This window comes from Parus major, chromosome 2 (assembly GCF_001522545.3).
Source record: "Parus major isolate Abel chromosome 2, Parus_major1.1, whole genome shotgun sequence".
Lineage (NCBI taxonomy): Eukaryota > Metazoa > Chordata > Aves > Passeriformes > Paridae > Parus > Parus major.
Window position 1 is genome coordinate 38002381 of NC_031769.1, and position 20337 is coordinate 38022717.

Genomic DNA, 20337 nt, shown 5'->3' on the forward strand with positions numbered 1-20337 from the left:
TGGATACCCTGAGCAGGAGGAAGGGAGGCAACAGGAGCAATATATGCACTTCCCTAACAAAGGCTTTTAGGATAAGTCTTCTCAGGATCAGACCTATTCTCAGAGCTTATGCAAAGAAAAAAACACCTTAAAAAGGGGAAAAGAGTCTGTTACAATCCCACTTATCAGCTCTCATCCAGGTGGCATCTTAAGAATGCTGGACTTTAACAAAGCATTTAAAGGAATGAGGGATTGGACTATCATTTCAGAAGTTACGGAAATCACATCCCTTAGATAATCAACTCATACATAGATCCTGAATGTACAGATACAATATAGATATACTTTATAGGTACATTATACCACATAGATACTCATCTCCTAATCCTGACTGATTGATCCTCAGCTTCAGCATGCATCCCAAATCACTGCAGAATCAGGACTTTACTTAGCAGTTCTCCCTGCATCTCTGAAATCTTTGGTCAAAGGTCCTAGTTCTTCCCAGAGCTGGAAGCAACCCTTGAAATCTGTCACACACTTGAGGAACAAAGACCAAACTGCAGCATATCCTCTGGGTATTAGAAGAACTTTTGCTAACCAGTAAATGCAATATATCTGTTTCCTTGCAATGTTTCCTTTGTTTCATTCAGTAGCAGTAATCATGGAGGTTATAGCCTTTGAGCTTAATTTTTTCAGCTGTTTATGAGCTTTACAAAACATTGGAGATCCTCTCCCTTTCTCTGAGCTTTACAAAATATTGAAGATCCTCTACCTTTCTCGGAAGGTCTTGGGACTCCGCATAAATATGGTGATAATTAGGTCAATACATTAATCTGAAATAAGGACTGAGACTTCAAAACTTTGGAAGGAAATGGATAAAAAGAGCCCAGAACATCACAATGATAATAATGAAATTCATTACAGTAAAATGGCCAGTCTGCTTTTCTAAGATTTCCAGACCATCTGAGATATTGCTGAATCTTAGCAACTTAGCTAGCAACAGTCTGATGTAAGTGATACAAGCGGGATTAAAAAGCTTTTTTTGGTTTCAAAGAATAGACTGGAACATCACCTGGAAAAGCAACTCTTTGGTAATACAAACCTACTGGTGATTTTCATTTACTACATATATTTTTAATGTGTATGATTCAGTTCTCCACTTCCTCATTAATTTTATATCCTTTGTCATGGACTGGCTGGTACCACTGTAAAGCAAAAAGAGAATCAGTTTTTCAGATTTTAACTGAAAGGCACCTAGTAATAAAATAAAATATATGAACATCTGGATCAAGAACATCTTGAACAGGAATTTAAAAATGGCTCACACAATGGAGCCATTAAATTACAGAATTACTGAACATTACACACATTACAGAAATGTTGCTTATATTTTGCTTTACTGACATGGTAAATTACCAGCCTTGTTCACTGTAACACACACTTTTCAATTATCTGTTCAGATTTATCAGCATAACTGGATTTATTACACACATGTAGACACCTGTTTTATAAAACCAACCAACTGTGCCAAAACGACCATGCTGGAATCCTCTGGATCTCATCCAAGAGGAAACACTTTGAAAGTGTCGCTGAACTGCCCTAAGAACCCTTCAGTTTTATAATGAGGATATCAGCAGCCAAAACAGAAAATAATTTATGATTTGCTAATCTCTGCATCAAAAAGACTAAAGAAAAAATACTATATTTTTATCATTTGGCCATTATTACACATTATGAAGACCAAGACTAACAATTCTTTCCTTGCGAGAAATGGTTTGTATCTTTGCTGTCAATCTAGTCCTCTTCTACAGGAACACTTAAGTTTTATTTATAACAGAGGAAAAGGTAAAACACAAAAGGCTGAAAAGGGAAAAAAATCTCAAATTCTCATACAAATCCAAATAACATAAGGCTCTCCTGACAGAAGGGCTTTTTTTTCAACTGCCTGTTTCTAAGTACCACCCCAACATTACGAGGTATCTCCCACAGAGATACCCTTCCTTTGAGGGCCACTGCTGGAGGCCAAGGGGGACACCCTCTGTGACATCTCAAGTATCACTGGGCATCAGCGTGTTGGCAGCTGAACCGAGGCATTAATTATATCCCCAAACAAGAGGCTACAATCAATCAAAGGCACGCTTCATGATTCACATTTGGTGTTGAAAAACCTTCTCTGTCAGGACTCTCGTGGGAGTAGTTAATGACAATAACCCCTGGGGGATTCCACACATGCCACACCACCAGATTAAAGGATGCTTCCAAAAGGTTTCTGTGACTCTGCCTACTAAGATATTTGTCTTGATCATTGCCTGCTTTGGTGCTGTTGTAAATGGGCTGGCCAGGATCCTTCCAAGTGCAACAGTCCAATAAAATTAAACAAAGTTCAAAAATTGAATTAAGTTTGCCTTTACTTGCTCTTAAACCCTTCTGGCAGATAAAGTTTTGATCTAGGTCATCTCTGGTGAACAGATGACAATCCACCAGATAAATTTCAGGTCTTCTCCAGCTTTGAAGTTCAGTTACTCCAGGTCTACAGCCAAGCTCTCACACTAACCCAGAAATTCCTTATGAAATTTTCAGTGATTAAGAAGGGTGTGCACATGCAGAGGAGTTAATATCATTGTCTCCTGGACAAACTAGTTAAAACAGCCCCTCTTCACATTTTAACTTTAAATACTTCACTCCTATGGTACCATCACCTGTTCCAAGTCAGAATTGTTCAGATAGAGGAAAAGAGGGAAATACAGCCTCATTATGGTGTTGTGCACTGGCCCTTACCACATATTCCAAATTCCTCCAGTAATGTCAAAAAAGGATGCTAAGCATCCAGAAATTGTGTCAACAATGTTGTTACACTGAAGACTGAGCAAATGGATTTCTCTGTAGAAGTTCATGAGCATGGAAATATATTTCCATTCCTATTAAATACGAAGATGCTTTGTTTACTTAGTGCTGAACTGAACAATGAACCAATTCAGTCTTGGGGCAAGACTGATTTCCAGAGGTCTTGAAAAAAAACACTTCAGTGGAGAAGTATTTTGAGGTCTCTGTGTATGGGTAGAATAACCCCAAGCCCAGGAGAAGTTCAGAAGGAAGTGAAGACACCCCTGTGGTATAGGTATTGCAGACTGAGAAAAAAATGAGAGAAGTGGAAAAGATGATTTTGGATAAAATATTGTTGAAAGCAGGTGTAAGAAATCTCCTCTAAACAGTCCTAAAACAGGTTTAATGGTAGAGCTTTTTTTTTTTTAATTCCACCACATTAAGAAAATAAATCTTCCTCCTCCTCTTTACTCAACATTTGTGAAGATTGTAAAGAGCAAATTTTGATACAAATAAACTGACCACTATAAAGAATGATTGTTACATATTAACCACTGAATAATCCACAGATAGCCGTGACATATAGCTAAAAATTATATGCTTCAATCTTAGGCAAATAAATTCAAACTTCCTTTTTTTCTTTTTTTTTTTACAGTGCTCAAAGAGGAAATCATTACCGATCTAGGTAAATATTTCAAAGTCCAGTTCAGTTAAGAACTTTACTTCAATTTTAGACTTCAATTTGCTTTTAGGCTAATTTATCTTATTTCCCTCCATTCTCTTCCCTAGCAAGCCTGTATATTAAAATTTCATGTCCTTTTTATATAATAATTAACTGAAAAATAGAAAAGAAAAAGAAAAAGAAAAAGAAAAAGTGAAATAGGAGACCAATATGATGGTAAAAGAGAAAATATGAGCAGACTGCTTCTCACTACAGAGATTTCTTTGGAAAGCTACCATACAAGAATGAAAGAGTACCATTATTAATAAATTTAGCAATGAATAATCACAGGTCTAAGAATTATCATTATCTGGTTGTGCTTGAGCTAATAAGTAGGAGTACAAAACATATCATTTTTGAATGGCACTGTCAAACAATTTAAAAATATTTTCACGTGACTCTTAAGAGTTTTGTGGAAACTGGAAATGGGAGGATTTTCTTGTCAAGATTTTTCCTCTCTTGTGTACACGCAGTAACCACACTTCAGTAGTTCTGCTGAATAATTTAAAACCTGGTGTTTGCTATAAAACTTCAACTGCAAATCTGTGAACTTCTCAAAACATAAGAAGAAATAAGAAAACTGAAATCAGATACTTAGCAACTCCAAGGAGACCTTTTCCTATCCAAACAACTGCACCTTACATGTCATCATAGTCACAATATAATTATTGTTCATTTTGCACTTTTACACATGGGAACTATGTCAGAAGCCAATAGCCCTCACTCCCAACCTGTTTTCTGACATTCATAATCCTTATAATGTAAGCTCCTAGGACATCCTCAAGCATAGCATAGCAAAAATTGCATTAATATCTATTAAACTAGGTAACTAAGTTCTGGTCACAACAAAGATTTTATACATTTTCATAGAAATTTATATATTTTCATAGAAAACAATTTTTTATAAAACTGTCAAAAGTTCACTGACAACAGAATTCTGCAGTTTATTTTTTTTTCTTTTCATTAAGAAAATAATCTCTTGCAGTAAATAACAAGATAACACTGTATTAATCTGCGTTACTCAGTTTATTTACTAAGGGCTATTCAGCTATTTGTTGTGAGATGAATCTGCATCCTCATGGCTATCCAAGAGTCATGCTCAACCTTGACACCTAGGAATGGTAAATCCTAGAAAAAAGAAAACTGGAAAAACCAGCAAGAAGTGCCACATTTCCAACACCATCAGCGAAAGTTAATGTAACCATAACAAGGTAAAATATGCTCATGGTTCAAGCCTAAATCAAACCTGCAATTTAAGCAGCCCTGATCTAGATGTGTGTAAAAGGTAATAAGTGAACACTGCTCCCTTTAACTGCTTAGGGCAAAAAGTATTATTGCATTCCCATTTAATCTCATTTGTAAATAAATCAGTTTCAAAAAAATTATCTCCATTTCAGCAAACTCAATTTGATTATCTTCCCAATAACAGTGAAAGCATTTTTGTCAGCTGCAACTGAAACGACTAAAATCCAAATACTAAAAACTTCAGTAAAAAATTCAGGTTTTATATTCAATTACCTGGCAAATATCTCAAGAGCAATAGTAGTCTATTTCTTGCTACAGGATGCAGAAAATGTACATCTACATAACACTATACAAAATCACACGTGCATAATTATTACTATATCTATCACAAAGTGCCTTTCAGATCACTGTAAATTTTTAATGAGGTAATGAAATTGCTTGTAGAAGTACCAACAGATGACATAATATACCATTACCCTACTGATGTATAATTTGAATGCTGTGCAACCAAAAGAGGTCTGTCATAACAATCCCACACAATACAGAATAGTCAAATGCTTTATTCTTCCTGTCAAACAATTAACTCCTTCTATTTTATTTCTGAAAATGAGTAAATAAATATTTTTGCAAACTTGCAACAAAATGACCTGGAATTCAAATTTATACTGGACAAATTCATAGCTAACATCCATAACAATCCAAACAACTTCTGCTATAGAATATAATAATTAATTTGGGGGGGAAATTAATTATTAATCATTAATTAATTTTAATTCATTTGGGGGGAAAATTAAAAATCACATGCCCAGATAGAAGATAGTCTCTGTAATGCTTGCATTGGATTTATTTTAGTCTTGTTTCCCTTGCATGAAACAGCACAGTTTCAAAAGAAAACACCAGGAAACTTCTGAGCTTCAAGGACAAAAGCTGAAATCAGATGTAAAAACAAAAGCACCATTTTAGTTTCAGAGCTTTTCAAGAACCGAGTTTGCTCTGTGTTTTCCTTACAAGCTGCTGACCATGGGAAACACGGTTATTTTCAACTCTACTACTGCAGCAAACAGCTCTGGTGATTCCCTCTGAGGTGCTGCTGCCACACTGGGATGGTGTCTCCATTTTCCCAAAAGCCATCTCTGACTCACCATCACCATCTTCCCAGGGGTGGCAGAGGTTGCCCCCTCTCAGCACAGCCACCAGAGCTGCCTGTGGGCTCTGTGGGATCCCTCAAGAGCAGGAGGATTCCAGCAGCCCCTGCTCCCCAGCCCTCCTCACCAGGGATGAACTTCCCAGCTGCTCTGTGCACAAGGCACAGGAAGATCACACAAGGATGCTCCACTTGCGGGAAAGACCTGGAGCACATCACGCCTTGGTTTCAGCCTGACCACCCAGGTGTACAGGAGACAAATCCAAGCCAAATTCTAGCACCTAAGTCAAAAACACCCAGGTCGTGGTTCCACCACAAAGTGTAATCACATTGCTGCGGGAGGTAATCACCTCTTAACATAGGGACCCCATAAAAGTTGTATAATGGGGACAAGAATAGTTTCATGAGAAAATTAAGAATAAGGGGGAATTTAAAATTAACCTGACTGAACACTAAAGAAATGCTGTGCTTTTGTTCTTCCTTTCCTTAAACAAAATGGCTGTGGACATAAGGACCAGCACTATCAAGAAAAAACACCTCTTACATGATCTTGAGCAACAAAACTCTCTTGGCAGTATTTAACCAGTTCTAATCAGAAGATAAGAGTTTTAAAAAACCCACAAAATCAAAAACGAACTCGCTAAAAATGAAATTAAAAACCTACCTCAGGACCAACAGGAAGTAGTACCATCCCAGTGAAGTTCATAGTTACAGCTTTTAACTCAACTATGAACTTTCCCAATTATTTCCAGCACTGAGTAACATCCTGAACTTAGCAGCACTGATCTTCACTTCTGGTTCCCTGCTGCAATGCTGTTTTCTAGCAGAGAAGGAATCTTCAAATCGGAAGTATAGCACATACACAGTGCAGACTTCAAACAAAGGACCATTGTCACAATGAGGAGCCTGTCATGAATAATCTCGTTATTGCAGTCATGAATGATCTGACTCACGGAGCGTCTGTAGCGATGTTTCAGGCTACAATCACTTGCTTTTACACAAAGCACACCTGGCTATTTCACACCCCTCCAGCAAAGAGATGCTTAGTAATGCTATTTGGTTTTATAAAAAGCCTCGAGACAGTACATCCAGAGTTAAGAGGAAATTATTTCTTCTATCATTATGTGTTTCTCTTCCCCTTCTTTGGGAAAGGGGGAGACATACCCCGCATGTTTTGCTTTACACATTAGGATAAAACACTTCAGATACATCAGAATACAATCAGTGAAACCTCACACAGCCCTAAGCACCTGATACTCAACTCTGGATACTCAACCCAGCTGGGTGGGCAGCACACATGGGTCACCTCCATCGCCCAGGTACCCAGCAGAGCACCTGCCATGGCCATCCCTGTGACACTGTGGGCACTGAAACTCCTGCCTGTCCCAGCAAGGCACTGGGACACAGCCACTCACACAGGGGGAGGGAGGCTGCCCCGTGCCAAGGGATCTCACAGGCCCTCGGAACAATCCTGCTTAAAAAAACATGCTGGTGACACAGCGCTGCACAGGAACGAAGCTGGATGAGCCCTGCTGAGGTAACATCAGTTTTCAGGGTCCTACCAGCTTTGGAGGGAAAGTCATCATTCTCAAGGATTAATACTGGAAAGTAAACATCCAGTTACATAAATATTCACAGAAGGGGGAGAAAAAAAATGGTGCAAGGAAGTCAAGCTACATACTTTATAAACAAAAATTAACTGCAGAATTCAACTTACCAAACCTTTGCCAGCCCCAGGCAGCCTGGGCAGGCAGGAGTCCAAAATGTGATTAAATTATTATTAAAAAAAAATAAAAAAATTGAAACTTATGAGAATACACAAGTGTTTCTTAATAAGGCAAATTAAGTTTCTTTATGAGGATATTCCCAAGATGAACACACATTTTAACTTGAAATAGAGGGAATGTTTTGTTAAAGCATTATGTAGATGTGAAAGCTGATTTTACACAACTCAGTTTATCAGAGAAACATGTTGTATCTTGCTGTTAAAATATTATAGAGATAAAAGGATAATAATTGAAATATTTGCATATGATGTAGTACAAAGAAATAATGTATGTGAACAGACTATTTGTTGTCATATTAGCTTCAAGCAAATAAGGAAATAAGGGTTGATTTATTACTGTGTGTCTGGGGCTGTAGGATGGTAAAATTCTACTGAACGTAGTTTAAATAAAGGTCTAGAAAAGTAATGGAAAAAATCCTATCAATAATTCAGGACAAATTAATGGTACAACATGAGGTCTTTAAGTTTATTGAAATAACAAATTTACTTTGTTTATTCATAGTATTTAAAGGACTGACTTCTAACTGGAATTTCTTACATCTTCACTTTAAAGAACTGTTGACATGTTGAGGGTTGCATACGGTACCCTTCATAAATAACAAACTAATTGAATCAGTTGTTCTGCAAATTTTGGCAGCACCTCTGCCTCAGGAGCCTGGCGCCCAGCCTGGGGTCCTGCTGCTGCACCCAGCCACATCTCCTGGTGCTTTTCAGTTTGACTTTTGACCCCACTGTTATCACTGTGACCCCTACCAGAATCTGACAACTCTGATTGTTATCTCCCAACCTCTACACTTCAATGAACTGAAGATGATTAGGCTCTCCCATTGCAATGCTGGCCCTCCTCAACTAAGACAATTTTCTTCCTGGTCTTGTGCCTCACTGCAGCAGGCAAGGTGAGCAAAGAGGAGAGGAGGAGGAAGGGGAAAATAAACTTCAGCATGCACAAACACATATGTGTACACACATATGCATCATTTGGTATATAAACACATATTTAAGTATAAACGGTATACCTAAAATAAGGCTTACAAATATGGGATGCAAATATAACCAGAAAACAAATGTGGAGCCCTGAATCCACAGTCTCATCACTGCTTTGGCTAATGACTCCAATTTTTGCTCCCTTTTTGTTGAAGCTCACTGGTAAATCAAATTCAACAGCTTTGGTTTGATTCAGGAGGTTGGTTGCACCCAAAAGAAAGTCTGGTGACAATTCTCTCCGTAGCCCCCGATGCCCACCAAGGGCAGCAGGAAAGGGTGTTCCCACTGCTGGGATCAGTGCCAGGCAGCAAATGAAACAATACAGAAAAAAATATCATATATCCTTAGGTATATGCATAGTAGGATCATATCTGAGAGCACTTAAGTGATTCAAGAAATCACTTTAAAAATAATTTTAAGTGATTCAAGAATTCACTTTTAAAATAATTTCAGCTTTTTTTTTTTTTTTTTTTTTTCAGAGATGGTAAGTAGATCAAAAGAGTGTTTATTTCAAGTGCTATAGCTAAGGCTCTACGATTCCATGTAGAGATATCCCCTAGGGAAAGAATTCCCTTCCGTAATTGAAACCAATCTACTGTAAACAGATCAGATTAAAACCAAAATGAGACATTCTCAAAGAAGTATTAGACTGTCAGCATATTCCTTCATAGTTCCATAGGTATTTTGGAATGACCATCCACAGATAAATAAAAGAAAAAGCAAACCTCAACTATGCATTTGTAACTATTTTCTCATTCCCTCCCAATAATAAAGTAATCTTCCATAAATGCCATGGAATTACAGCATTTTAGACGTCTCAAAAATAATGGGAATGTTTCTGGGAAATAATATTTGTGGAAGTATTGGCAGGCTATTGCTGCTCATGTTTAACTTCAAAATGAAAAATTTCAAATTTTAAAACTTGTAGGAGCTTTGGTCTAAAGTTTCTTAATGTCATGCTACCAAGAAAAAACCTGTACACTCCAAAAAAAATTGCTGACATAGTCTTAAATCCCAAAAAAGCAGCGAAAAATCCTGAACCTAAACTAAATAATAAATTTTCTAAAAATAAAATTATGATGAGATTTCCTAACTTAAGTCATTATTGGTGCTAAGATTTGCAGTGTATTATGATTATTAAGCAGAACACAATTTTATCTGAGTGTAAAAGTTTGGGACTTTCCTCATATGACCTTCCTGGCATACTGCCAAGGCTCAGCTCTTGATGACATTTAATCCGAACATAATCCCTGAAATCTCTGCGCCATTACTGGGTTGCATGGGAATGATTCCCCGACAACATACACAGAATTGTGCCGTAAATTTTATTTTCAGCTCATGGCTGCTCCCCTTCCTTACCAGCTGTTGCAAATTATTTGTTTGAATAAAATGAAATAAATGATACCTTTTATTTGCTATAGAACCACATGATACCTAACACAGAAAACAAGTCCAGCACTTCTCATTTCAGTTGGTTTTCTACTGATGACTGCCATATTTTTAAGGGAGTAAACTCCAAAAAACAAATGACGCTCAGCAGCTGATGAAAAGCCTGGGTAATGAGCTGCAGTGGCCCGAACAACCCCGTTGACTGCAAACAGGAGCAAGACCACACTGCAGCAGCGGGTTCCAGCTGAGGGTACTCACACTTGACTGCGGTCTGAATGAGCAACTGCCTTTACAAAGGAAGAATACACTTAAAAGAGCTTTTTTCATATTCCAAGATGCCTCTGATCTCTGAAGCCAACTGTCTTTTTGTCATGAATGCTGTGAAAAATCACAGTGTCCAAGATTTCCACATCTGTGATTTTTGGCACTTGCGCAAGGGTAGGAACTGAATAACTGATGTCTGAACAACACCAGCAAAAATGAGGCAGCACAGAAATTTGTCCCACAGGAAAAGTGTAGAAAAGCCTCAAAATCACTGCAGCAAGGCAAGCATGGATCTCCCCTTTGTTTCCTGCGTGCTGGGGATTTCACAAGTATTTTTCTCCTGCATTCCCTGCAGGAAGGAGCTGGGCAGGCAAAGCAGCACTGACTTTAATCTTACTAATGCAGGTCCTAAAAGCAGTGAATCATACAGCAGTAAGAGCTCCAGTATGGGACGCAGAGACCTACCCATTGACCTGCATACTTAGTTCAGCAACAATCTAAGTGTCATTACAGTTCATGGGAGCTAACGCCAGTCTGCCTACATTTGCTGTGGTCCAATTGCTGCCTGAAGCAATGACTGGCTCTTATTGAGATTTCTTGTTTACTGAGTGATCCCCAGATTCTCCCTTTCCTAAGAAAAGTAAGTAAATAAGATGAAAAAGAAAAATAATTATTCCCTGAAAAGAAAAGCGCATAAAATTATAACAGATAAAGCAGTTTTATGTTTTTTTAAACTCTTAATTTTCAGCAGAAAGCTTGTTTTGTTCAGTGGGCTTTTTTTAACCTGTACATGAACCCCTTCTTAGAAACATCCTTCCTACACAGAGTTGACCAAGTTACCAAGGACCATAATTCTGCTGGAAAAGAGAAAGTCCTCTAAAGCACACATAAAAGTTTATTTCATTACTTCTAAGTTACTTCTAATGCTAACCTCTTTATACATGTAAACAAGTATCCTATTTCAAAGGTATTCCTTGAGGATGGGGTGCAGAGGATCTCTCAGTTCTCCTCTTTAAGAATGCTAAACTCCAAGGAAAAATAGGAACTAGTCCTCCCGTCCTTTGATTCCTGAAACAGAGTAGGCTTGATCCAACCAAGAGCCACTTAAATCAATGGGGAGCTGTTAATGTTTGGTTCAGGCCATGTAAGAGTGAGAAATTGAGAAACATGTTTTCACCTGGCCTTCATCCAGGCACAATGCCACCACTAATGAACGGCTGCTATAACGAGACCTTTTGAAAGGGTCATATGCGAGATGAATTAACGAACACAATGCAAAGCTCACGTCCATCTCAAAGAGGGGCACAAAAATCACTGCAGTTTACCATAAATATGTTTAGGTGTTCTGCCTATTGCCAAAGGAATCCAACGACAGGGAAGGGCAAGGTCTGTTTGCAGTGCAGTCCTCCCCTGGGAGATGCATTTCACGGCTTCCAGCCAAAGCCTCCAAAACGCCTCCAGGGTAGCAGTTGGGCTGGAGCTGCCCCATCACGCCCTTCCACTGCAGCCGGATTTGCCTATTTTTGCAGCTGGCACCACCAAAGGCTACAGAAACTTGTAGTCAGCACAATCTCTTCCAGACTGACTTTTCAGTCTCATCAGCTAATGAATACAGAGAGGAGTGCACAGACTGGCAACAACAGTTAACAGAGTTTACACAGGAGACCCTGCACTTCTCGCGGCCTTTCTTTTTCCTAACAATTTCTGTGACTGTCACCATCATGGCTCTCACTAGCCTCAAACCTGCCCACCACACCAGTTTGTAAAAGCACCATTTCACCCAGCACTACCCCAACAAAGTCCCTTTTGCTCAGTGTTTCTAATCCCCTTGATAACAGCGCTGTACACAGATTCTCACGATGAAGAAACCTACACTGGTTAGTCCAGTGACTCAGCAGTGGTTTCTTCCTTTGCTGCTCCAGTGGCACCAACAACAGGCTCAAGAGCTTAAATCTTGATGATAGATACAGGCTCACTATGCAGCTAATCCTATCATTTTCAAGACAAAAACCCAAGTCTGTGCAGCCTGTAGCTGCTGTTGATGTATGTCCTACAAACATCACACCATGTACTACCTAAATGAAAAAATACTTGCAACAGTGGTTAAGAGGAAGACTATGGTTTTAATAATATCTCCATTTGCAACTGAAAATGCAGGCAGTAAAAATGTAGTCAGAAGGAGAGCAATTAAGGTTTATAAAGAATATTTCATATAGAGGTGCACCTTATATATACAATTTTTGGAAAAACACATTCAGCCAAAGCATCAGCAATGCTCTGGAATTCAATAATCCCTTACACAACAAAGAATTGCAGAGGGCTTCACACACTAGAAATCCCACAGGGGAAAGTAAACATTCCCTATTTTCATGTAAAGTGCAACAAACAAAGCCTGAAGAGTGAATTATAGGTGTGAAATTAAAAAAAAATCCGTGTGTGCAAGAAAATGTACAATCAGTATGTGCAATCGTCATGACCCTGTGTGATAAGCAAATACATACATACCAGAACAGCAATTACTTATCTAACTTGCTGCTGTGGGCCTGTGACAACACTGGCTAAGTGAGCTACTGCTGTACCTGTGTGTGCAAATACGCTGCACGATGGAAGACCAGTCTCTGGAAAGCTCAGTCGGGTTCAGAGGGACTGGTTTTGTTGTAAACTGGCTTGGCATAAAACTTGAGTTGTGCCCCTAACCTGAATCGTATTCAAAGATAAAAGATCTTATCACTATGGAAGTGTTGCTGTAAGCCTGAGCAGATGGCCCACAGGGAGAAGGAGGAGGTGGCTTGATGTTTTTGTGGATAATAGCACCTAGCGATGCAATGAGGAAGCAAAAGTTTGTATTTCAGTATCTTTTGCAAATGCTAAGAGCGAGAGAGACTGGTCCTAGTGCATAAAATATATCAGAATCCAGAGGCTTGGGGAGAAAGGCAAAGCCAGTTCCAATCCACACCTTTACACCGTTTTCCCCTGCAAAACATGGTTACCTCTTCAATAATGCCTGTTGAGAACAGTCTCTCTCCCACGCCATCCTGCCACAGCTGTCATCTGGGAGTGTGCTAGTTGGCACGGACCAAAATCATGTCATGGAATGTGCTAGAAATTAAACAATATGGACAATCATAAGATACAAGTCCTGGCCCTGATTAATTTACCCATGCAGACAAAGAAGTGGCGAAGTAAAGTGGAAGTAGAGTCTTTTAAGCCCATGGCTGAAGTTAAAATATAAACATCAGAAACAGGGTGGCACAGCAGGACCAAAGATTAAGACTCCAAAGTTTATCCCCGTAGCCACAACATGATCGTGTTAGCACCGTAAGAAAGCAGGAAGCACAAATAACTTCTAAACACAAAGTCAAACTTTTCTCTGAAAATAAAGAGGCCAGAAGATGAGTGCTGCAATAGATATCAGGGCGCTGGCAAAGGCAAAGTGTGAAATGGATCCTTTCCAGTATTCAGTTTAGGAAGACAAACATTGTTTCACAAATTCACTGTAGCCCTGCTTATTTTCCAAGCTCCTTAACTCATGCCAAAGGGCCTGGACTTTCTGAACATCCTGTTCTGTTTCCTCCACTGCTAGTCTTAGTCCCCAGTACTAAATGTCTTTACTTCAGAGCCCCCTTTTCTATCATTTTATTCCAAACTCCTCCCTCTGTAGCTTTTGTATTTTACCTCTGGGTAAGAGTAAAGACAAGCAGATTAATGAGAAGTCTGAACAGCACATTAAATTACACCTATTTTAAGAGTCCTTCTCAGTAGGCATCTCAAGGCGCTGCATAAAAATAAAATTACATCAATCACTTTTAAAACTAAGAAGCTTGCAGATGCTGGCATGCCTCAAAGCATAAAGATTGATGGTTAAATGAGTCCAGGATTCCCCAGAGTTTCAGAGTCCCATGAACACAGACCATTTTATCTGCCATTTGCTGGATGCAACAGCAGTCTGCTTGGATGTAAAGTTAAGGAATCTTCATGATGGCCTACTGGCAGGAAAAAATATTTCTGCCTAATGAGGGCAGGAAAACAGTTTTAGTTCATGAGTAGTAGCTGGCCATTTTGGGGATTTCCTATCTGACAAGCAGCAATGCCTCCTCCACCTCTCAAAGATGACTGAACACATTTCTGCTCCTGTCTTTGCTCCTCCAGAGCTGCAAGAAGTCCAAGGTGGTCTCATGGCAATGACTATAGCAGCACAGAGACAGGAACATCACCTCTCACTCCATCTCATCACATCAGCTCCCAGACCTGCTGCTCTTGGGGCCCCACTAACACCACAAGGAAGGGTACCAAGCACCTTGACATGTCTGAGGTACATCCTGGGCCCAGCTCATCTGCCCCTACAGACACAGCTCCTGGTTGCTGGAAAATGACGCAGGAGAAGCTTTTCTCTTGGTACAGAGCCACTGCTGCCTCAGAAGTGCCAGGAAACCTTTTGCTACTGATGATGTGTGCACAAAGCTTGTCCACCTGTCCTACCTGTTTCCAACTTCTTTGCCATAAGAATTCCTATCTTGCTTCCTTCCTGTTCCTTCCCAGTGTGTTTCAGTTTCTCAGCAGTGTTTCAGGCTGAGACCAAAGCATGCAGGCAGAGTTACAAGAAATCAACCGATTTCCCTTAAATAACTGCATTTCTACACTTCATCTGCCATTTTGAGCAGTGTACAGATAATCAGCAGTTCCTTACAGACACTTACTTCCCTCTCTTGAGACACTTCAGGACAAAAGAACCATGTGATGCCCTTGCAGCCTCTTCAAACAAGTAGCGTTGGAAGACAACTGTGGCCTGCAACCCCTAACACAGCTTACACTACATTCAACCCTACCTTAAATTATCTATTAACACACAAAAAGGGGGAGAAGGACCTAATAGCACAAAATAAAACTGCACAGGAACCTGCAGTTTCAACACTGAACTCAAAGCTGAGGCCTGAGAGCCACCAAAACTTAAAGCTATTCCAATTACTTTGTGTGCAGCTGAGGTGATCAACAACACATCAATATTGTAAAACTTAATAATAATTAGATAATAATTAAATAATTAAATTAGAAAAAAAATTAAATTGTTACGGGCTGCCAACATAGTGACTTTTGTGAAGAGTATAACTTTAGTAAGTTAGCAAAACCAGAGCTACCATCTTATGAGGGGGACATAGAATAACATCAAAGAAGAACAGGAGGTCCTGAAGGATACTGGAATCACATTTTGAAAGCAGATAAGGAATATGTACACAAACTCAATCAAACAGACAAAGCTGATGCCATCAGTGAAGAAGGTCTGAACAGACAAGACTTCAGCCTCACACTGCTCAAGTAAGGAACACTTTCCTTACCGTCTGGATTAGAAATCACTTGGATTCCACAGTGGCCATATAATGGCCAACAGGAAAACAGGGAAAATATTTTAAGTAAGCATCACTAAAAATAAAATGGGAGATGCAATGGAAGTGGAAAAAAACAGGGGTCAGTGATAAATACAGCATAGAGATTTTTCTATTTACAGTATTAAAGCTATTTATATTTGAAAGTTTTCATTTAGAGACATGAAGGGCTTCCACATTCATCAGTCTGGTATATATTAAACTGCACAGTATTTATAGAAATACGTAAAGGCCAACAAAAATAATAAGAAAGACATTAAAATTACCTTCTTTCACAATCTGGGGTTGTCAATTCACATTCACATGGAGTCACACACAAACAAAACATTTCCCAATATTACACTAACATGCATTTTGAATGCTCTACATGAAATCCTGCTCCAGCAAGAGGGCAAACCAAGAAAAAAATAGTGCAACAGTTTGACACAGTGTGACACAACGCTCCCAAGAGACAAGCTCCTTCAGGTGAACTTGCTGTGTGGCCATGATTTCCTATGAAGCTGAACCAGGAAAGCAGCACAGCACCTGTGATGGAGACCATGGAGAACATATATAACATCAACTCTCAACAATCTAAAGGGCAGAACTGGAGAAGGCTTTGGGGATACCTTAGATCACCTTCCAGCACTCAAAGGGGTCCTACAAGAGATCTGGAGAAGGATTTTTTACAATGACATGCAGTATAAGGACAAGAGCTTTAAACTGAAAGAAGGTAGGTGTAGTTTAGGAAGAAATCCTTTACTGTGAGGCTGGTGAGACACTGGAACAGGTTTCCCAGAGAAGCTATGGATGCCCCATCCCTGGAACTGTTCAAGGACATTTTGAGGTTTTGAGCAACCTGGTCTAGTGAAAGACCCAACCCAAATCACTCTATGATTCTATAATTCTGTAACTGAAGAGGAAAAGGATTCATGGGTATAGGATGACCATTGAAATACTGATGATACGCTGGAGGAGAACTGCCAAATACCCTGCACAGTTCTTTGCAAAAATGTTGCATTTGGCTCTTCAGAAGCTAAGGCATTTGAAAGGAAAGTGCAAATCCTCCTGATCATCTCTGAAGCTCCTCACAAAACTGATGTTGTGCCTGGTTAAGAACAGGTCACATTCACGGACCCATTTAGAAAATGTGAGCTGAGATGAATGCTGCTTCTATAAACATGAATGATCTAACTTTAGTTTCAGAGTCAATTGACTGCTTTCTGCTAAAATTGATATCTGTTACTAACTTTGTTCATGTGTCACCACTGTTTAGTTTTATTAACCAGCTTTCCTCTGTACCAGCCCCTTCCTTATTGTATTTATCAAGAACTATCTTATCACACTCTGGGTGTCACTTTGCTAGCCTGTTCTGCTAAGATAAAGGCTCTCAGCAATGCTTTTCTTGCTGTTCCTGTTTTAGTTTAAATCATTCCTGAATTCAAAATCCAGAACAGCACATGAAATTTCATTTTGCACATTTTTCAACACTAACTGCAAAGTTTCCATGTCTCCATCACCTTTACATTACACCTATTCCATAGATCTATAGATTCTAGATCTATAGATTCTAGATCCATATTTATCTTATCTGTTTAGGTCTGGAGATTTGCCTTGTTTTTACACATGTTTAAAGAACTTTTAAAAATATTTTCTCTACTTTTAAATTTTTGGGTTTCTTAGTCCAGCCCAAACCTTACCAACCACACAACCTTGTTTCCTTACTTTCACAGTCTGCCCTTCTGTGAGTTGGAGTGTTATTTATGACCCATGTTTGCTTATGCTTGTAGAATATTTAAATGGAAATAAGTAAATGCATGCTTATTACAAACTTACTTTGTATCACCAACTCTTGTACAATGTTATCCTACTCTGTGAAAACAAAATCTGATGGCACATCAACATCACAGTTCAGCAACATTTTAAAGAAGAAATCCTATTTGCTGCCTGTCACAGCTTGCATCAAATATTGCCGATGTCCTAAGTTTCTAAGGGATTGCATCTACTGAGCCATTTACAGCTCTATTTCTACAAGCAAAATAAACATGTCCAAGAATGTTGAGGCCAACTGGCACAGAAAGGTGCCATGCTAATAAAGTCTATCACCCTCCAAAACAGGGTGGTTGCTTTCAAACTGCCTACTGGGAACAATCCCAAGATAACTTTCAAACCTTACCTGGGAATAGTTCAGGTGAGTTCCCGTAAGTATGCACCAAACTAGGCCAGGGACAGTCAACAGTAGATACATTTAATTTCCAGGTCCAGGGACTGCTTCTAGTCTCATTTAATTTACTAGTACAGACATGTCCATTGCATGAAGATTTTTTCATGCCTGCATGACCCTGAGTTCCTCATGCCTCTTGGTACATCCTCATTAGCTTGTCATTCACCCACCTTCCTTCTCGGAGACCAAGGTAATTCTACTAAAATCACACCAGCCACAGATTTTAGGAGAGTTTTCTCTGGCTGGATATATTAATCTTTGTTTTGTTCCAAAAGGGATTCTGGCATCTTTGTCTCTAGTTTCTTCTCCAGGACTGTTTTTAGTTTTATCTTTCCATTGTGTTTCTTTGGTCTTGGAAAACAAAACCCTGCTCTTTCCCCAGATAAACTCTGCTGACAGATGTGCCTTTCCACCTAAAGAAAGTGAGTCTTCAGACTCACACACTTGCATCTTTCTCATGCCACTAGGAAACCCCATTTTCACGGGGTTTGGTTTTTTTTACTTCATTCCCTGGTGTTGCCCAACTACCTTACATTTGCTGTCCTCAGTTCTTCAATCATCCTTCTTCCTTCTCAGCCTCAAATCTCTACTTATCTCCATCTTATCCTCCTTTTTTTTCTGGTGTCAGTCTTCTTTCAGTCATCTGTTTCTCACTTTTTCCTCCTGAGTTCTCCATCATAACACATCAGTCTTTCACTGGATTTCTCCACTGCCAATTAGTGCCAGCTTCTATGCTGTGATTACAGCAACATGCAGTACGTGGTCAGCTTCCTCAAAGACCTCTCCCCTTCCAACTGCTATTTTTATATACAGCTGTGCATTCAGATCACCTCAACTGCCTCTTCTACTCCCTCGTGGCTTTTGCTCCCTGCCTCTAGCTGCATCTAAACTACTTGGATATTCTCTCTCCTGACTTCTGTCAGGTGACATTTCTATATAAAAATAGATCTATCAGGTAACACTGAAGAAAGTAAATCTCCTTCTGTTCCTGCATCCAGTTTTGGTGTCTCCTCTGCTATCCTTCATTCAGTCCTGCATCACTGCACATCCTTCCTTATCTCTGCCTTCAAGGAAAAATAAATAGCGCAGACAAAACGCATCCAGACTCTAAATTTTCATTAAATGCTAGCTTCCTCTGGCCACTGACTGAAAGGCAGTTACTTGCCTGAACTAACCTCTCTTAGGTGCAACTAGTTGTGGTCAAAGACAGGAAACCTCCCCCATCTTCTTCAGCTATAAGTTTAATCCACTGAAAACTGCAAATTGGTCTTGCAAACACCAGGGAAAAAAAAAAAAAAAAAAAAAAAAAAGAAAAGCGAGAGAGAAAGAGTAATTACAATGTAGGGCAGGGATTCTTGTACATGAAGCTTTACTAGAACTTGAAGAAAAATGGATGCCTACCTAAGTGAAAGAAAATTAAAGAAGTAGCAAGAGGAATTTCATGTCAGAGATCACAAATGCAGTTTGAATAATCTTATTTTTCTGACACAAGGCTAGATACTAACAAATGACTCCTCATGCTTATGAAATAGAAAAAAGAAGTTTACATGGACCTCATACAGAACATAGTATTTTGAACATAATACTCTGCAAAACTGGAAATGATTACAGAAGCATGTGGCTCAAAAGAAAATACAGATTTAACAAGGATATCTTTCTGCTAATCAAAGTACAGACTCCAACCCAACTGATTATTCCCATCAAAGTATTTAATAACATTAAGGGATCACACATCCTAAAACGCACTTTATTGTTTCTTCCCCTTTAAACAACACAGATTTAATAGGACAAATGTTAAGGAGAGAGCTTCAAAGAGCATGTGGATGTGTAAGAACAGAGTACCAAGAGAAGTGCCATCTCAAATCTTTTACTATATAAAAAAAACAGCACTTTGTTTTCAGAATTGGAAGCTTATCAGTCTCACTTTCAGTGCAAGACTTTCCTGCATATCCAGGCATGCAAGAGAGGACAAGCAATGAACAGCAGGTAAGCCCTGTGCCCTTAATGCTTTGGTTTATCTCCAGAACTTAAAATCCAGCAATGCTACTAAATAAATAAGGCACACTGAGACACAAACAAAGAGCATGCCAAGTGTTTTCATCTGAACAAGTAAAAAGGCATCAAATTTAATTGTCAATAAGTGGGAGGATTTTCAAAGATGCAAATGGACAGTAAATGCAGAGTTCAAAAGGTACTCAGGGTTGGCCTAAATGATCTAATTGCTGCTGTAAATCTACAGTTCCTGAAAACTATGAAGTCTCCTGCACTGTTGTTCAAGATTTTGGAACATGTATCCACTATAAACACTATACTAATTACAATTAATTACATTAATTTTCACCTATAATTTACACAAAGGCTCTCCTAAAATGAAGCAGGCCAAGAACACATCCAAAGAAGTATTTCCTCTGCTAGGGA

At 39.1% G+C, this 20337-nt stretch overlaps 1 protein-coding gene across 1 annotated transcript in view; it reads right to left on the reverse strand.

Annotated features, from left to right (window-relative positions):
• Positions 1-13434, reverse strand: part of THRB (thyroid hormone receptor beta) — a 108246-nt gene extending 94812 nt beyond the window's left edge. Inside the window, exon 1 of the mRNA XM_015619621.1 lies at positions 13326-13434. The gene's annotated coding sequence lies outside the window, so the exon portion shown is untranslated. The remainder of the gene's footprint in view (positions 1-13325) is intronic.
• Positions 13435-20337: the final 6903 nt, after the last annotated feature.